Here is a 19,449-nt window from a genome sequence, read left to right as displayed (position 1 = left end):
TAAATCTTGAAATATTTTAAGAGTTCTTCCAAAAGTGACAGTGCTGTGGTAGTAATTTTCAAGGTGAAGTAGGGAAATTATGAAGTTCCTTTAGCAAAGACAAACTGATCTGTTGCGGTTTCCTGGTTTTCACTCAGTATAGTGATAATATTCTATCCGGGAACTTTTTCTGAAGCACTCCGTATTGCGTCAAGAGGTGTCTTAAGGCAATGGCACTTTGTAGGCTAGTTATTAATGCCTGTCTTAGGGTTAAAAGTAACCAGGTTCTGAAAATACTGCGTTACTGATCGTTTTAGAGCTATAATCTATATAATTCCAGATACATTTATTATTGTTTGGGGGAGAACTAACTGGAAATGAGACAACATCTTGCACATGTTTAGCTCTAGTAATTTATTTTATGAAATGAGAGGATTGTGAAGTTGCATTATCAGCTTCATGGATTCCATATTGTGTCATTTATTGATTAGGTGCCATTGCTAATTTGTCATTTTTTTCATAATTTTGTCCTAAAGCATTACCGTTAGCCAAATTTGTTGACTGGACTCATGTGACCAGACATGCTGTCAGTTCAGACATTTAGAAACAGAGTTGATGCACAGAATAAAGGTGTAATAATTGTTAGAATACACATTGCATTTTTCCACAGGGGAAAAAAGAAATCTTACTGAAACATATCTGAGCCATTTTGAAAACCTGCTTTTTAAATGTCAATCATTTATCAGCAATACCATATAAACGATACAACTCAAAATCTGTTTCTGGACCAAGGATCATTTCTAAGTATTTGATCCCCTTACTTCTTTATTCTGCACTATATGGGAAATAGTGTATGTGTGCAGGTGTGAGAACTGTCAAAAAGTTGCTGTTTGTGTTCCTGTCACCAAGGTCCATCTGGTGATACTACTGTGATTCCATGAACAGAAGTTCTCCAGGAACAGTCATGCTTTCATTTAGCTGCTTCCTGAAAAACTCATTCGCGGAGAATGAATTACCTCTAAACCTTGCTTGCCTTTCATCCTCAGCTTTGTAATGTGTGTCACCACCACCACCATCTTTTTTGTGCAGAGGGCTGCTGAGCTTGTTGAGGGCTCTACCAGTGCAACACAAGCAGGTGATGACTGAGGTGGAAGATTTCTTCTACAAACAGCAGTAGAAGGTTCAACGAGAAGCTTTTAGAACGTTTTCTCTGTACACAGAGTAACGCTGGTCTTTAAAAACCACCATGCAAATACTGCAATGGCAGGAGGCTTGAAGAGCTTCAGCGGAGCTCTATCTCCTGCCAATTGCAGAAGATGTGAAGGTCTGTGTGCTGCCTATTCCTCTTGCCCAAGAGTTGTCCTTGATTTCTGCCTACTCACTTGCCAGGGGATCTTTTATTCCAAGATACCACGTCCCAGGAGCTGATGAATTCTGGCAGGGAACTGGTACAATTTTACAAATTCTGCCTCTGCTGTAAAAATTTCTTCTATGGAGGCAGCTATGTCAAATGGCTGCCCCTGCTTCTTCACACTTGATGACACCTGTGGACACTTACGTACATTGACAGCTGCACTAATGACTTTCTTTTAGCTTCCTCCCTCCCACTTGTTATTACTGAGCAAACTGCAAATGGGAGGCATCAACATCGCATTTGGCAGAGCCAGTTAGAAAGTTGCATTTGGTGCTTGAGAAAACCCCTTCTTGTCTTTCCTAACAGACGTTTTGTACAAGACAGGCGTTTATTTGCAAGGTTGTTCTTGGATGAAAGTTGTATCTATTACAGTGAATAACATTGGAGACGTGTCACCATGTAATATTACCCTGTACAGAGCTTCCCACCATTTGCCTTGAGAATCTGCTTTATCAACATGTATGGAGTAAGAAGGAGGACAAATTAGGACCTCAGTTGGGTACAAAGAACAAGACTACATTGCGTAGCTGGAGCTGTGCTGATAACTTTGCAGCTGGTTAACAACTTGTGGCTTCATGGATCTGAACTGCAGCAAATCTAAGAAAAAGTCTTTCCCTGAGAAACAGCAATTTGGGGCGGGAAATAAATGGAAGTTCTCATTTGTTCGAGGTCTTACACTGGTCAAGTCCCGTGTAATGAGCTCTGCTGCCTCTGAGGGGTAGTGTTGTGGTGTAGGGTTGGCAGATAGATCCTTACTTGTTGTTGCTTTTTCTCTCCATCCCACCTGAGTGCGCTCTGGGGGTGTTTCACAGTATCTGCTACTGTTTGATTCTAATAATCAAAATCTAAAGATTCAGAGCATTTATCAGCCTACAGTGATTTCAAGGTTTCTGTGACAGCAAATATGGACTGTGACCCACAGGAAAATCCCACCATACTCTTGCAGAAATAATCAGCATGCTAATAAAATAGTCTAGAGGGCAAATGGCTCCTGCTGAGGGCTCTAGGGAAAGCTGCTGACTCTTAGTGAGTACCCATGTAAAAACTTGACTTAGTGGGGTTACTGAATCTGAGTTGTGACACCAGAAAATCTATAGAGAAGGCACCAAATAAACCATGTGGAGGCTTGACTGCAGGAGGAAGCTGACAAAATACATTCTTCTTTTAGAAGAATTGCATGAGCACATTCACTATTCCAAAATGGATTCAAACCAGAACAGAAAATAAGTGTTTCCACTGTTATCCCAGAAGTGGTGCTGGAATAATTATTGCACATTTAGTTCCTAGTCATTCCAGAACAACGTCCCCATGGCCATTTATTAACAAGTAGCAGGAAAAATGTGTTTCCTGAGGTTGGATTCAGAATTAGGCTCTAGGCAGACCTCCCGCTTGAGGTTGAGCTATGCCAAGGAATCCCACCCTTGCTTGCCCAGGACGCTCTGCCAGAGGCCATGGTCCCCTCCGGTCTGCCCATGGCAGCATGCTTGGTCTACCCAAACCTCTTTCAGTCTAATAACTTGGCTGGATTTAAGACCATGTGTTCCTAGGGTTTATGCCCACCGGACTCATTGGGGCTGGAGTAGAAGTGCCCATACAACCTCATGCCGGCAGCAGCAGGGCAGGTGTCAGCTACCAGTACAGAGCTATACAGCTATTACACAGCTAGCAATATATAACTAGTTGTGAGGGGCTGGAGGCAAGAACCTCTTCCAGTGGTTTGCGTGGCTCTGAGACAGGACACATGGTCAGTCCTCATGTACTCTTCTGTCATGCCTATGTAATCGGCTTCTGCCTGGTAACATCACCCACTGGTGGTGTCCCTCCCCTCCCTGACAGTTCCTTGCTAACTTGCATAACTCCAGCTTCTAAGGGTGGCTAGGAAGCTGACATAGTGAATAGATCATTACCTGTAATAATCAGCAATTTAGAAATTTGCCTCTATGGAAAGTGTTTGGCAGTCTTATTTGTTAGGGAAAAAAGACAAAGTGATAGTTTCTGTAACTGGAAATTTATCTCTCTTCTTTCAGGGTGAGGGCACTTTCACACTGAAATCGCCATAATGTAATTCTCATATAATCTTTTTAATCTGTTATGGTTTTAATTGCTGTTTAGGTGAAACAATGCGGAGCAGAAAAAACAAGTTCAGATTTTTTTCTTTCCTTTTCTTTTTATTTTTTAGACTAGATGCAGTAAAATGCAAATAGAAAATACCGAATGAATAGGAAACTTTGAAGTAAACATGCTGAGATGGTGTGGAACTTAATGCAAGGCAGCAAACAGTCAACAATAATAAATGATTATGTAAGGACTATTAGATCTTAATTTAGTATTCGTACAGCCCCATTGGCAAACATAATTTTTTTTGGTATCTAATTGGACAGTGTTCTGTGACTGTAAGGCAAAAATGATGGTCCAAACTCATACCTGTTCTGATAAATGGAGACATCATTAGCAATATGAAGTAGGTGATCACGACTTCTCTCTTTTTCATAAATTACACTAAATAACCATAATGCTGCAATTTAGCGGTCCAAAGTTCATCCTATTCAGCAGGCCATCCATAGTCAACAGTTTAAAGAAAGGGGACCTGCTGAGAAAATGGTGGTCTAATCAGATGCCATAAAATCTGGCTGATCAGATGAGTCCCATTTTCTTTTTTTGTAAGGAGATCCTAATGAAGCAGTGCATTGAGGGGATTCACAACTTTTGTTCCTCCGTTTGATTATTCAGGTTGGCTGCACCAAGTTCTAAACTAAGCAAGTGGAGTCTAATCCTCTGGGCTGTTTGCATACATGCTGTGTTTTACAGGAGTCTTATTAAATCCCACTTTGCCAGCTACCAAATTGTGTGCGTCTTATCTTCAGCCCAAATGATCAAAACACGAAAAGATGCATCAGATCAAATCCAGTCATCAAATAGGAATCTACTGTTATTGTCTAATCCCTGCTTGCTGGCTAATTTACCGAGCATAGCAAAAATGAAAAGTACTTTGTGCTGCATGCTTCATGAATATCTAAACTGGTGCAAAGCAGATGGGATGCTGTATGCGTGTTTAGTCAAAGGTTAAACTTGCAAACTTTGGGGCTGTTCTTAGTTATAACTAAATATTGTGGTGTCATTTGAAGCACTAAAAGTCTACCAGTGCACTCATTTCTGTCCAGCTTTGGGCATGGCAGTTTTGATTTGGCTACTTAAAATAAACATACTCTTTCTTTAGAAAAAGGTTTAGTACCTTTACTTTTACTAACACTTGCACTTAAATGGGATACTGTTTGTTTCCCTTTGGTTGAGTTTTCAGTTTTCTCTTCCACTTAACCACTGTCTTATAATTCTCAGTATATTCGCATGTTCCCCTTTGTGCTGCCCGCTGGGACTGCGGCACGCAGCTGGGCATTGCTCCCTCACATAAAATGTCTAGATGACAGCAGCCTGATCGAAAGCCCATTGAAGTCAATACTGTTTAAGTATGACCCTGTTAGGCCTGCCTTTGTAGTGATGAGCGCCTGCACTCCCTCAGTAATGGAAACTGAAGCATCTAGCTCCCACTTACTACCTCAGTGAATCGGCAAATGGGAAAACTGCTGAAAGAAACCTCCCAAGATCACAAACAATTTGGTTCCTCATCCTCTTTTCAGAGCATTGCAGCAAGGAGCAGTGAGGCTTTCACAGAACTGTTTGTCAAAAGTGATGAACACAAGTACTTATTTTGTTCTCTAAATGGTGAAAATGGTGCACCGATGTAAATAGCCAAGTATGCTTATAGGAGGCATCACCTATACCGAGAGTTTTTCCCTGATTACAGATGCTGTAGGTTTCCTTTGCAGCCATAGAAATGAAGGGAAATCTGCTCTCTTGTGGCTCGAACCCAAACTCTAGCGCTGTGCTGAACAAAACCATAGCACGCTGCCATGCTGTTCTGTGCGCAAATAAATCCTCACAGTGACGACAACTGTCTAACAAAAGTTAAAGCAGCTATTTTAGTTTTGCCTCTTTTTAATGTTCCTATTATGATGGCAAGTGCCTTGATTTGGTTTCTCCCATCAAGCAGAGTTCTTTCTGTGTGGGAATATTATGGAAGCCTTCCACTGGAGACACCAGAACAAAATCTCTCTATGCTTATTGCTGCCTCCTGGCACCTTTAAGTACTTCTGCATATATGCACATTAATTCACACTGAACTCATTTCAACACTGAGCTGACTGTGTTGGTCATTGGCATGTCCTTCACAGGAGCACAGTAGTCATTAGTTTTTTCATTTTCTTCAGCATTTCTTTTCATTTCAAGCTCTCAGTAAGCAGTTTCTCTTAGTGCTTTATCCCTGTAACATGTCTTGGTTTGATTTTCTGCATTGATTATTAGGAAGTCAAAACTCCTGTGGTAAGTTTACCTTCCTTAACAACTGTTCTAATGGCTTTTATCAGAGCCTTTTCCAGATCATCCCATGTAAACAGTTGACCCCCTACCTTTTATCACCCTCCCTAACTTCAGCTTCTCCCAATTACCTGCTTTTGTCTTTCGGACAAGCTGTAGAACCATCTCTGCGGTTACCTTCCTTACAGCCACTTGTCTTAGGCTGATGGCTCTAAAATTGCTAGGAGAAAATGATCTGAGAGAGAAAGAATAGGGATCACTGCTGTTTGCCTTCCTCCAAGATTTATGTCTTGGATTTCAATCCATCCAGCCTCAAACCACCTGGCTCTGGAGGTATGTGCTTGTCTTTTTGGGAAACCTACCCACATATCCCTACGGCTTTAATTAGGATTCAAATGTGTGCGTCTCTAGGTTCAGCTGTACTGGTACGAGAAGCTACCAGGTGTTTATAACTTTCCAGAGGTTACCACTGCTCACATTTACCAGCAAAGCTGCTTACAAGAGCAATTCCAGGTTAGTTTTGGGTTAAGCAAACCTGAATCTGTTTAAACTGTTCTGGTTAACCTGGCTTGTTCTGACTAAAACATCTTTGGAAGCAAACGTGTGAGTAGCGCTGCTAAGGGCTGAGGAGGTGATGACCTTTGGCAGATGGCGTTGCAGTGGTGCTTGGGGGCAGACTGATGAGCAGTAACCTTTTTCATATAGAGTGCTTGTTTGTCTCATTTTACTAACTTGATTTCTTATGTGGATGCGATTATACCAGAACAAGAATTCCTTTTTTTTCTTTTCCAGTTTAGTTTGCCACTGCTGCATAAATGAGTGTATCTGCACTACATAAATCAGTATAATTCAAATGGTGAAATTCTATTTTTAAAATTTGCTCTGCAAAAGAAACCAAAGATTACTAAGCTCTTGAGATAGAAGCTATTTTCCACTCTGTATACTGACTAGATCGGTAAACCTTCTGAAGGCTATAGATATTGATGCAATAAAAATAGTTAATAATGCTGGCTAATCAGCTCGCAGAATAAGACTATCTTCAACAGTAAATACCCTTAAAAAGCCCTTAAGAGTTAGGCTGTGTGTATGTGACAGAAGGAGAAACTCTTAGTTATGTAATTTTCAGTAGTGTGATCTTGGGGGGGGGCAGGGAGGAGAGGAAAATGAAAGGGAAATAATCAACAACTGTATTCTGAGGGCAAGAGAGCTTTGAACTGTACTGTTCATTTTTTAGATCTCTGACATACCCGGGATTTGTTAGTTCACAGAGAATTTGGTTGAAATGTGCTCAGCAAAGTACTTTGCGTGTGTCTGATTTCCAAAACCCTGAGATTGGTGGCCTGCTAATCCCAGTAACACCTCCCTTACACCAGTGCCGAGTGTTTTGGAAGAATCCCATCCTTTGCGACCCTTTTTCATTTCAAAAATCATGAAATGGACTATTTAGAAGAAACTGGGTTGCGGTTCTTTCTCTTCTCTGTGGTTATACTCTCAGAAAGGTAATGTTCGGAGGTAATTGTAACTGTAGTTCTCTGCAATACTTGTGGTCGCCTTAAATAGTTTCAAATACTAGGACACCACAGATTGTTTTGCCAGTGATCAGGATCTCTAGGGTACAGAGATTTGTCAGCCATTTCATTTATTTTAGTCAAATGCAGCTGTTTAATGATATTAAAATATTCCTAAGTTTTATCAAGTCAGACTGCACATGCTGTGACGGAAAAGCCTGTATCATCCTCTGTTTGTTCAACACTGCTCCCCTTGAATAAATAAAATATCCTAACAGTTTCCAGTGTCAAATGAACTGCTGATTAATGACTTTCAGTTTCTAGTTACACTGGAGAGTGCTAGATTGTCTGATTTTACTCCCACTTCTGCTTTATACATGTTCAGCCCTTTAACATATGTCTGTTGGATGTATAATTTGGAACAAACCAAACACAGAGTTGTGAGAAGTAGATCAGGGGTTCTCCACACAAACTGCTGATCACCTGGAAGCTGTAGATAACGTGCATGTGAGTCTGTCACAGTGCTAGCTGTCAGTGTTAAATATTCCCCAGGCTTCCAATTTCCCTTTTGCCAGACCTAAAGTGTTTTAAACCAAGAAGCTGAACTGACATGTAATTGCCCGCCTTAGTACATGGTAACCTAACAAGTCGTTGAGAGAGTGAAAGTAATTTTTAAGAGTAAAAGTGATTTTAAGATTTTTTTTTCTTTTTAGGTCAGGTGCTACCGTGCTGCTTGAGCATCCAAACATAAATAGGAAAGTTTGTAAGACTGCTTTAAAGACCTCTGTTGTGGGTTCTGCTGTTGACAAGTTGGAAAGAACAGCTGAAGCATTAAGAGTACACTTTCAAGGTAGAATATTTACCCTCCTCCAATGTTACATACTCGGGGGTTTTTCCTTCTTTTTTTTTCCTTAAAAAAACCCCACACAACAAAACACACACACATGTTCAGACTTCTGTAGGTTTAGACTGATGTTTTACTTGAAATAACACTTTATTGATGTTTGGGATTCCCCAATTTCCAAGGAAGAAAAGCTGATTATCTTCGGAGGCAGCCTTATACAGAACAGCAGACCCCCACCAGCCTTCCGCTCCAGACTGGATCAATGCAGAGAAGTGCTCTTTGATGGACTTTCAGGCCCTGTGATCTCCCAGCCCTGGGGGTTTAAAGGATGAGCATATCAATCCAGGACCACTGAACTGCATTTCCATTGCATGAGGGCTCCTCCTCCTGGCTTTGTCCGGACAAACTCGGCTCCTCCCACTTTTGTCACTATTCTTTCATGCTTTGTTTAGCAAACACAAAAAAAAGCTCTGTTTGTTGCTGGGTCTTTTTAAAGCTTTGCATAAAACAGTTTAAAGTGCCGTAATGCTGTGTACCTGTGATCACCTTCAGGGTCAAAATCAGTTTACAACAGATTAGCTTATTTATCTTCTTCCCCTCCCTGTTTTATAATTTGCACAAATACAGATTGTTGTTCTGACGAGCATAGTCTTCCTGCTTTATTCTGAATTCTGACTTTGCAAGAATCGCTAACTCTGTGGATTTCCCTGGGAACACTCTTCTAGAAGACAGCACATGTGTGCCTGCCTTTCTTTACTGCTGTTGTCCTGCTGTGTTTCAGCATACTGAGCAAGAAGAAAACTGGCCACATGTAATCTGTAGGAATTTTGGTAACATTGGTGCAATTATTTTGCTTGCCCTTGCAAGTTGGCATTAAAAATGTGTGTGTCTAGGTTTAAATTTTGATTTCAGCTCTAAAGTTTATTACAACTAGTGTTACAGGCCCTTTATTTATTTCTGGTATCACTGCCCTCTAAAACAAACAAAAAGCCCCCACAGTCTGTGATACTCCCCCTCCTGCCCACTGCTTTGGGGCAGATCACAACCAAGTCTTGAAGGGAGAAATGCTCATCAAGTATTGCATGTCTTTAATAGTGAAGAGCAATGAAATAACTCACCCAGCAGTATAATAGATTCTTCATTATCTGCATTCTTTGAAACTATTGCCCGTGGGTCTGAGTCCATGGGAGAATAAATTTGTAGTTATTCGCGTTAAACTGGAAATAGCAGTACAGGCAGTGTTGTTCACATCCTCTCCCCAAACCAGTGTGTGAACACACCTTAAAAATCCACGAATGGAGTGGCTCCCCAAAACGCCAAGGAAGCGTAGCCCTAAGGCATTGTCTGGTGCTGTCTTGCCATATCACACCTCAAGTCACCAGAGATGCTCACGGAAGTCATGTTAGATGAAATGGTGGAGTAATCCATCACCTTGGGAGACTTTGGCATTTGTGCAGATGATGACTTCCTACCGGGCTTCTTTCTGAAGTATTCATAGGTTTCCCATAGGTGAGTCTTCAAAATGATAATGTGATTGAGCGTATCATAGCTGGAGGCCTCACACACTGAACTCAAACCTCTCCTTTTCCAGTTCCTAGAAAAAAAATGTTGCCTCCCCTACTCCAGAATCCCGCTCTGTACTTCTTTTACTACAAAGGGCAGAAGAACCACAGCTCTGTGCTGCTCTTTTAATTATCTTGGATTATGTTTTGCTGAAGGACACTAATCCTAAAGCATTGCAATATCCTGGTAGCAAGGACTGAAAACTAGTGCTCTGAGGAGACGAGCTGGCCTTGGAAACTTTCACCAAGAGCTGTCTTTTCTGAACAAGCCAGCCAAGAGCCCGGGTGGATGCCACAGATCCATCTCAGCCAAGCCTCAGGCTACAGCCAGGCACGGAAAGAGCTCTTGTAGCTCTGATGGATAGGCAGATCCTAATGGACTCACTGTAGCACTTGACTATTATTGATCCCTGTGCACGTTCGTCTGTCCTATTTCCCAAGCTGTACGAGCGTAAAGGAAGCATTCCGAAGTGGGTCAGTCCTTTTTCTTAGACTGAGCAAGGGAAGCCCCTCTGAGCTCAGATGGCTCTCTGGTGATGAGAGCTCCTGCCCTGGGCACTGTCACAGGGCTCAGGAACAGTTTAAACTCTCAGCCCTGCGGTAAGGGGATGTCCTGATCCTCATACCCTTCTCTTCTGCTTATAGCTCTGCAGTCCTGTCATTTAGTGACCCGGGAGGGGGGTGCTTTTGGTAGAAAAGTAATGTGCCAAAAGACACATTTTCTCTCAGTTTAGTGAACTGAACTGGTTTCTAAACATGAGCATTATAACAAGCACAGATGATGGGGGGCGTGACTGTGTGACAGAGAATAGGAACAGAGACATTGGGACTACAGTACCAGTAGGTCTGTAGGTTGGCTCAGCCATCTTCTGTGATTGTCTTCGGCATAATCACTCTCCTCTGAAGTGTGAAGAGAGTGGGAGAATTGGTGAAACAAATAAAGACAAAGAGCTAGCAAGTCATGAACTAGATCAGTTTGCTGCCTCCTCTGTCACCTATTCACAGCGTGATTTCTTGGCTGACCTTATGTTAAATCTGATTTGGCAGGGCTGAGGTTGTTTCAAGTCAAGACATCCCTCTGCTGCATACTTTAAGGAGAGGTAAGTGTTTAGAGGTTAAAGTGGGGAAGCGTGGGACTGGGATAGGACCATATGCAGCCTTGTGCTCCTTTTGAACTCCTTGCTGCTACAGATGCCTACAACCATGGCAGCAAATTTTCCCTTTCCATCTGCCATAAGAGGTATCCCATTCAATTGGGCCTGGGTCTGACCAGGATGACCTATGCATTCCTGACCTCCCGACCATTCAGGGAGGCCACACATCCTGAAAACTTCAGTACAAAAGACAGCTATCAGCTCCCTTTGCTTAGCAACAATCATTACCGTGAGCACATCAGCCTGATGTTCTGCACTGAGGACTGACTCTTTAATGCAAAGTGCAGTTCAAGGTCTCTGTCTTAACTCTCAAAATCCTTTCCAGCACTGGCTTCATCATTCCCTCAGGACAGCTCTATTGCAAAGACGCAGTGGTAAAATGGGAGGCAATAGGAAAACCTCTGTGGGGATTTCTGGGCTGTGGAAACAAGACAGGTTGGGCTTGTGTCATATGTGAATGGATTTTCCTGAGCATTTCTTCCTGGGCTCTCTCATTTGCTCATATACATGTAGAAACAACAAAAAAAACTTAAAGTCTGCCCCAGATATTCTTGTGTGAAAGAAAAAGGGTAACCGATGCCATTGTTTCAGTTTATAGGTGTTTCTAAAGCATTTTAATACAACTGTGATGGGGCAATAGAAGTACCTAAAGAGATCTCGAGAGAAGCCCAAGTTTAAAGTACTGAATCTGCTAGCCTCGAGTCCATGAATGATGTTGCATCCATAAATCAAAATGCTTCGACCAGCCCCTTTGGAAGGAAACCATCCTGTAAAGCAACATTCAAACCTGCAGACTGTGACAAAGCAGTAAATTCAGTCTTCAAGAATTTGCTTTCAGAAGCACTATTGTACCTACTGTCTTGCTAATGAGTAAGGCTCTAAGACTCTTAGAAATAACTAGGTAAGAAAAGACTCTCGCTTTTAATATGGCATAATTTGACAAGACTCCTATGTTCGTGCAGAAAGCAGGAGCTGAAGATATCCTGAACATGTGGAGGGGAACTGGAATCCCCTTCGCATTCCATGTATTAACAGATAATTGTGCTTTTCAAGGAGAATAATTATTTCATTTGAATAGAAGAGATTTCTGTAACAGAATTAGGGGAAAAAATCCTTCAATCCCTGTACTTAGAGGATCAATGGGAGCAGTGCTGTGGAGACCCATCTTCCATTTCCAGCTATTCCAGATGTGGGATGTTACCCTCCCTTCTTTTCTCAACCTGTATCTGTCCTTCCCTGCTTAGTGTTTGGTAGCCCTTTTTGATCAATGCTTGTGTGAGCATTTCTTCTTTTAGTCTCAATAAGCTGTGTTAGCTTAAGTAATGAAAATAACAGGGTTTTGCTAACTGATGTTGTTTTCATTGAAGTGGCACATGTGCAGTTGGAAGAGGCCACATGGCCTGAAAGAGTTCGCTCTGTGACTTCCTGTACCGCTGTCTGGAGCAGAAGTCAGCAAACACAACCATGCGGGAAGCAGAGAGGCCCAAAGCTGAGCCCCTGCTCTGTCTCTCCACTTACAAATGCATCTGCTACTGCGACTCCTCAGTTCTTCAAAGGATCCCTTGCTGGATCAATTAGTACTGAGGCCTGACCTGCACCATCATTCATGCTAGGCGATGGCATCATTTAATACTCCTGCAAGATAAAGATTTATTCAGTAATTATCTGATAATTAACAGGCACATCATAAAACTCATTCCACATAGATTCAGTGTTTGAAGAGTGGAACTTGTCCCTTGTAAATCAAAAGAACCCCACACACTATTTTTTCTTTTTTTTTACTAAGTTCTCCATCTCCTTAAAATCCATTTGTACAAGTCCTGCAGTTAAGCAGGAACACTGGCCTCCTCCTCAGGAGCCCGGCTGTCAGGAGAGGGGTGTGTTACATTACATACCAACCCATGTGTTGGGCCGGTGTACGAGGAGGTGTGGATTCACTGGTCTCACCCATGTCACCTTGAAATCTCTCACTGTTACACCAGGGGTGAAGCAGTGAGGTATTGCTCATGATACAATATACAGCCCATCAGTGTGGGATGTGGCTCTGCCAAATGGTCAGCTTGAGAGGGTTATTGGAAAATAAGGGTTGTGGTGAGTATCCTTCTGAAAGGATACTCATCTTTCTGATGAAAGGCGAGGATTTTGAGTCCAGCAAGTCAAACAAAAATATTCATAGCGCACAGAAGGTAGTGCAACAGGAGGAAGGTATCAGCAACAGGAGCTATTCTGAAATGGTCTGGCTATCTAAAGCATAGGCCTTAAATACATATGCTGTAATAATTGTGTTAACTTAGTTTCAGGTTTTTTTAGCTTGTTAGATGCAAAGTTCTTGAAAATGGATGTACCACTAGTCTTTCTAAAGCTACAAAATACCCTGCATCTCTAAGCAGGTGATCTTCCAAGGTCAAAGCTTGACTCTCAACTGGTCTGAATCAGATTTTAATAGGGAATTAATTCCTAGTTCAAAAATTATGATAGACCAATTCTAGGGGAAAAAAAGGTAAAACCAAAATATACAAGGAAGTTTTAGGAGTTCTTACAGAAGGAAAAGTAACATAAACACAATAGTGAGATTTAGCTGCTTGGTGTCACATTTTAGACGAAAAGGGTGCCTAGCATTACCTGCTTCAGTGTTGCTGGCTGGAAAGGGAGGGAACATTTCCTAATGATCTAAAATTACTGACGCATATCAGATGACTATTAGAGAATTGCACTGGTCATTTCTAGTTTATAGTAAAGGGCTATAATAATTAAGATCTCACCTTTCATTCACAGATACTATGTTTGAAGTCCTTCAGTCACATCCTAGTGACAATTGTTAGCTGTAGCCCCTAGTTCAGTGGCTTTTTCCTCTTTAGTAAAGAAAAAGATTAGACAAATTCACCATCTGTGATGAGCTGTGAGAACAGAGCCAAGGAAATGGAATTGAATTGAAATCAAGGAAAAATGTGGTACAGGATAAAACTCCTCTCTGTAAGAAATCTGAAGTAGTTCCTTTTATTTTTGCTAGAGTCACTTCAGATTTATGGCCAGTTGCTAACGTGAGACTCTGGCTGTGCTTCAATAGATGGACAATATGGTATATTTCTGCAGCCTCAGAGGGACTCAATTTACTTTTCATAAGTTCAGAATATCTCACAATATACGGACAGTGTCGGATGTGGAACAGTCACCAAAGTTTGGGACAACTTCCTGGCACTTATTCACATTTCTCGTTTCTTCCTGTTACAGCCTTAATATTATGTTTCAGAACGACCACCTGGGGTACAGTGAAATCTAGAAATCAAACAGAGGGTGATAAAGGTCAGTAGAGATATTTACAAAAATAGTGCAGACACGGATCAAAGAACTGTACTTTCCCTTTTCCAAGAAAATGTTTGAAAGCCATGTTATCATCTTCCTGTGGCACTGTAACTATTCTGGCAACTGTGACGTGCTGCTTTGTGCTGTTTAGGATAATTAATTATTAAATAACTCTCAACAGCTTCCTCAAACACCTGACACCGATGGTTGTTAGGACTCCAGATGCGCAGTTCACATATGCATTGTGAGATGAGACCCGAATGAACAATATTTTTGTCTGATATTTTGAGTAATTAAGGGAATTTGCCTGAACAGGAAAACCAGATTTCATTTTTTAACATAATTAATCCTGTTATCTTATGTCTTAGGATGCAGTACTGTTCTCAGACTTTCATTCTGATACAAGCAAACTCTTTCTTCCTGAATAAGTGTGTATCATACCATGGATTGCCCCTGTCATTTAGTCTGCTTGCTGCCAGGTATCCCCCAACCGAACATTTATGCTGTGTACTCTGCAGACTGTGATTTGCATGCACAGTTGGGCCCATGCATTAAGGCTTGTAGTTAATTAAGGTTCTTTCCTACCATTTTGCAGTGAGGATATCCTGAAGAGCTGGGCTCCCTGAGTCCCAATGCCTGTGAATTCTCACCCTTCCACCTCTTCATTCACACTTGTCTGTCTTGTGCTGGAAACCAGCAGTTGGGTAAGTACCTTCAGTGTTATCTTTTTATTCTGCATAGGGAGTTTTGGGTTTTGTGCAACGCTACCACTGACCTCAGCAAACGCCGCTGCAGCCTGTGGCTAGCTAGCCATGGGCAGCTTCCAGGGTAGTGGGTACTCCCTGTGGGAAGGAGTACAATTTTGGGAACAGAGTGGATTTTCCCAAAGGGAGAGGAAGTGGCAGCCACCATTATCATTATTGTTGTTGTTGTCGTCGCTGTTGCGGTAAGCGTTAAAAATGGTGAATCTGTAACGATAAGCTTACACTATTTTTACAACATTGGTAGGCTGATAATGTGTTTTGCAATTTAAGTGGTGTCCTTCAGAACCACCAGTGCAGAGCGGGTTTCTGCATGGAAGCGGCAGTGTCCTGGTTATCCCTCAAGGTGAAGACGGTACCTTGCCAGGGCCAGGCACTGTGCAGGTGAAATTCACTTTTGCAGTAGGACAAGTTGTGTGGATAGTTTGAGGAGTATCTGCAAGGTTTACATGCCTGCACTTGTTTTTTTGTGGCCACCTGATGGCCAGGGCTCCAGCCCAGCACTTGCAATTCAGTCCCCGAAATCCAGCTTTTATCTTGGGGTACATTACATGTGTTCATGCACAGCCACTGTAGCTCTGACAAGTGACTTTCTAATCGAAGTGACATACCAGAGACCACTTACCATCTCAGAAAACAGCTTTCAGGTGGTTATTGCAGCTTGGTTAGGGGCTTTCTCCTCCACTGTGTGTACAACCTGCTGCCAGTTCAGTCTAATTATTTCAAAAATATCTCGGTTCTGGCAAAACAATTGCAGTGAATGCCTGCTTGCTTCAGCTTTCTAAGTGGAATTTTTCATTCATTTTGTCTTGCAGACTTTTTATAGGAGGTTATATCTGTTAAGATTATTTTCTCTTCTTAAGCTGTCATTGCTCTTTTCTTCCACAGGCTTATCTTGTGAAATACAAGTTTCCATGGAGATTTTTTTTTTTAAATAGCTCCTGGGTCCTATTTAATTCATAAATCAGAAATCTATAAACCACACCTCTCTCTTTTTTACAAGGACATTTTTTGAAAGAAGATGTCATTCATTGGCTTGTCAGTCAAATGTGTATTTGCAAACACTGGGGCTTAGGTCTGACAGAGCAGGGACTCACGGTTTGAACAGATTTACTTTGTTCATTAAACAGTTGCAAGAAAGGGTGACAGACGAGACCGTACTAGCCAAAACACAGTTTATGTGATTTCAAAGCATCGTAAGTGTTTTTTTCCCCGAGCTTTTTCCATAGTTAATTTATGTGATATCTTGTCTTAAAAATGAAATATTTTATTTTCATCTGAATGAATGGAAGTTTTGAGCAAAAGGTTTTAAAACCATGAATACGACAAGTAAAGCAATCTTCTGAATATTTCTAATGTTCCCAAGTGACAATTTTTTTTCTTTAAGAAAAAATTCTTACTAATACTGAGAATCAACAGGAGAAAAGGTTGCTAAATTAATGTAGCTATTAAACACCTGCATGGGCAGAAGCTGATTTTATTAAATAATATTTGACCATTTTATAGCACTTGTCCATAGATATGCACAGTGGTGGGTGTTTATAGCAGATACATAGCAGATGTGGGTCCTTTCACCCCTTGGATCACCCCTTGCCAGCGGTTCCCTGCCCCAGGCATGTATGAAGCTGCTACCTGTGTCCATTGGAGAGGTGCTATTTATGTCAGTTCATGATGTCAGTGTAGTAAAATAAGAGTAAGAAAAGCAAAAATTGGAAGGATGTTGAATGGTATGTCTGTGTACAAGAGTGATGTTGTCAGTATGAAATATTAATACAAATACCTTGAACTACCTGGCAAAGGGGCTACATTTTGTGGGGGAGAGGGAATAGGTGCTTTGCATATTTTGATCTCTTTTTGGCACGTGTATTTCACTCTTACAGTTTGAATATTGCTGACTTTTAAATCACTGAGGAAAGAAACACTGTTTTAGTTACTGCTTTTTTTAGTGAGTAGCTCAACATGGGCCTGTTGGCTTCTCTGGGCTGATGGGTACTGTGTTCGTATGAATAAGAAATAATTGGGACAGATATGCAGATCAGAAGAATCATCCTGGTATCGATCCAAGCTCGCTCAACTAAATTGAAGTGCGGAACCCAGCTCTCTGCGTTTCAAGTCTTGTCATTTCTTCCTCTGGCAAAAAAAAATAATAGAAGGCATGCGTTCCTGATATATACTGGTGTGCTGCTTAACTGGGTCAGGCAGATGAGTACAGGGTTCTTCTTTCCAGATCCCACTTCCAATGCTTTCTGATACCTTTCAATTTAAGATTGAATTTTTTAGTTTTGTTACAATGATTGGAAGTTCCGCTGCGAATCAGCTCCGCCAAGTTCAAGGTAGGCTTAATTGTTCTTTTTTGGACAGAACAGAACAGCTCACTACAGTTTCTTTGCACATCTGCCCGGACTGGAGAGACTTGCCTGTACCAACAAAACAGGACAAGATAATTAATTTGAGGCACCCCAGACATTCAGCCCGCTTTCCCAGAGTCTGTTATCTGGGGCCACATGCAAAGAGTATGGACAGGGAAGTGAAGGAGTTTGCAGCAGAAAGGTAAAGCCGACCTTAGTGGGAACAGCAGAATAGGCAGGCTTGTCTGAGCACACTCGCACAGTGAGGGTTGGACACTGCAGTAAACAAAGGATCAGGTCTGTTTTAAACTGATATATTCTAGTGAAAGAAGGAAATAAAGAGAAGGGGAGAGGAGGTGACAAGTAATACCTGTAATCACCCCAGTAACCCGACCCCAGTGTGGTACTCTCAGGGAGCAAAGGCTGGCAGACAGTACTCATGGATTGCTCTGTCTGCCACAGGAAATGCAGCCATCTCCAGGGAAAACTGGGGAACGCCAGCTGATATTTAATACAGACAGCAGACCATTAGGTCTGGTTTTGGCAGCTATTCAGGAACACCCTGAGAAATCCTGCCACCAGACTAGATCTATATTCTTGGGCAATATTGTGCCCTTTGGAGAGAAACATCCTTTCTGAGCACTCTGGGTATATCCTGAGCCTCTTTGAGACCATCTTAATCCTAGTATTGTTCATCAGAGTATACAACATCCTTCTCCAATAAGATAAAAATAAACCTTTGTATAAAGTTTTTTCTTGTTCTTCTGGGATTGGATGAGAGAGGAGAAATAAAACTGCATTTCAGTTGCATTGAGATATTATTCTAAACAGCTGTGTGATGGGGAGGTAGGAAATGCCAGCTCAGTGCAGTCATTTGCTCCATCAGTTGAACAGTTGTCCCAAATGATGGCTAATCAGAGATAAAGCAGGCACCAGCAGTGCAGTTTCAGTATTGCAGCTCCAGCAGATTTGCAAGGGAAATTCAGATCGACAGGTGGTCCTTACCTTTGGCAGAAGGTCAAAAGAACATCACAACTTTCTTATCTCACTGTTTTATCTGCCAAAGGTAGAGAGAACTGGAGAAAATATCTGAGTTTTTGTAGCATTAACCCATTATAAATGGAGAGATACGCATACAGGGAATTTTTGATGTTTCCAGGATTTTAAAGGTTGCAAAATTAACCTTTTTTTTCCTTTTTTTAAAGCACACAGTTGCAGTTTAGAAGCTTGTTCTCCAAAACTCCATGACAAAGCTGAATATCTATTAAGTTATTGTGGCAATATTTTTGACATCATATTTTGCAGAAGGAAAAGGGGGTTTAATCTATAATTTTTATTTATATTCATCTTCTGTTTAATTTTCCTCTTGCTCAAGTCCTGTAAAAGTGCTTGTGTTACTCAGTAACAGCGGAAGTTCGGGTGAAATGACGACTGACCAACACAACCCTCAGTGTCAGGTTACTCAGCAGCATTCCGGGATGCCAAGGCGAGGATTCAGATCCAGATTTCTGATGTGCCTGCGCGGAGGGGTTGAGGCTTGGAGCGTTAAAGCAGCCCCTTAGCAAGATCCCTGAATCAGACTGGATCAACTGTAGATTTTTTCCAGTCTGAATGAATCATACTGAGCGATCTTTGGTGGTAATATCCAGGCATCACTCCTTGGTGATCTATGAGAACAAGAGCGGAGCTTTTGCCCTGCAGGCTGGGTACCGCTGGCATTGTTAGACTTTCTGTCTTGAAGAATTTGCTGAAATTTTACCACTGGTGACAAAGCTTTAGTATGTGCTTCTTCCCAGGGGACAATCACATCTAGTCAGGTGTCTGGTGTTTTTCTGTGCTGGAGAATGTCTCTGAAGCAGGTTGACAGTGGGTAAAGAAACCCCCAGCTGTTTGGTCTGCTGCATCCTGACGTACAGTGGGAGTTGCGTGGGTGATAAAATGGTTGCAAGGACTCTCAAAAACAATTTATTTTAAGTGTAATTGAAGGGAAAATAATTAGATTATTCTCAGTTGATGAGCCAGAACCCTTCTTTATACAAAATTATTTTCTGTGTTCAACAATAAGCTACACAACAGAACTAAATAAAAATTATAAACGTTCCCTTTCTTTTTACAACTGCAGTCTGGCTTGTTCATAGCACTGCTGCACAGGTGGACCAGGGGGACATAGAAAGTAAAGGTGATTAATTAAAAGAAGAAAAAGAG

The 19,449-nt window shown here is 41.6% G+C and overlaps 1 long non-coding RNA gene across 1 annotated transcript in view; it reads left to right on the top strand.

The window, feature by feature from the left end:
• The window catches only part of LOC142063111 (uncharacterized), a 124,171-nt gene extending 109,338 nt beyond the window's left edge, over positions 1–14,833 (top strand). Inside the window, exons 6-9 of the long non-coding RNA XR_012662638.1 lie at positions 7,986–8,122; positions 10,726–10,778; positions 11,424–11,733; positions 14,731–14,833. This is a non-coding gene — a long non-coding RNA (uncharacterized LOC142063111). The remainder of the gene's footprint in view (positions 1–7,985; positions 8,123–10,725; positions 10,779–11,423; positions 11,734–14,730) is intronic.
• The last annotated feature ends 4,616 nt before the right edge of the window (positions 14,834–19,449 follow it).

Source organism: Phalacrocorax aristotelis, chromosome 11, assembly GCF_949628215.1.
Source record: "Phalacrocorax aristotelis chromosome 11, bGulAri2.1, whole genome shotgun sequence".
Taxonomy (NCBI): domain Eukaryota; kingdom Metazoa; phylum Chordata; class Aves; order Suliformes; family Phalacrocoracidae; genus Phalacrocorax; species Phalacrocorax aristotelis.
The sequence above is the reverse complement of the archived record's forward strand: the minus strand, read 5'-3'. Positions and strand labels throughout refer to the sequence as shown.